The following is a 524-nucleotide window of genomic DNA, read 5'->3' on the forward strand; positions in this document are numbered from 1 at the left end:
GACCGCCCGCGGGGCACGTGACCACCGCGTGGCTACCCATCCCTCAGGCAGGCGGCCGCCACGCCTTGCGGGGCGGGGAACGCGCCTTACCCCGCCCGCGGCCGCGCTCCGCCCGGAAGCACCGGCGGCTCCCCCCCCCCCCGCCACGTGACGAGCGCGCCGCTCCTCCGTCACGTGTTTTCCCCCCTCCCCGCCGGGCCGCCGCGCTTTCCCCGTGCGTGCGAGGGCTGCGCGCATGCGCAGTCAGCAGCTGTCATCCGCGCAGGGAGCGAGGCGTCCCACAGGCACGGGGAGGGGAAGCCCCGAGGGGACCGGGCAGGCGGCGGCGGCCGCCGCCGGGGGGGGAGCGGAGCGGAGCGGACCTGGCCTGGCCTGGCCTGCCGCCGTGTCGTCCCCCCCCATTCCCCCCCTCCTCCTCCTCGCCTTCCTCTGACTGCGGCTGCCCGCTTAACTCTCTTCCGGACAGGTGCGGGGCGAGCTCCGAGCCGGGTCGGGCGGCGGCGGGCTGGCGGGGAGGAGGCGTG

The 524-nt window shown here is 78.2% G+C and overlaps 1 protein-coding gene across 1 annotated transcript in view; it reads left to right on the forward strand.

Moving 5' to 3' along the window:
- The first annotated feature begins 411 nt into the window (after positions 1-411).
- The window catches only part of KDM4C (lysine (K)-specific demethylase 4C), a 271,840-nt gene continuing 271,727 nt past the window's right edge, over positions 412-524 (forward strand). The window contains exon 1 of the mRNA XM_010586055.1: positions 412-466. The gene's annotated coding sequence lies outside the window, so the exon portion shown is untranslated. The remainder of the gene's footprint in view (positions 467-524) is intronic.

Source organism: Haliaeetus leucocephalus, unplaced genomic scaffold (genome assembly GCF_000737465.1).
Source record: "Haliaeetus leucocephalus isolate CR32 unplaced genomic scaffold, Haliaeetus_leucocephalus-4.0 Scaffold139, whole genome shotgun sequence".
In the NCBI taxonomy this organism is placed as follows: Eukaryota; Metazoa; Chordata; class Aves; order Accipitriformes; family Accipitridae; genus Haliaeetus; species Haliaeetus leucocephalus.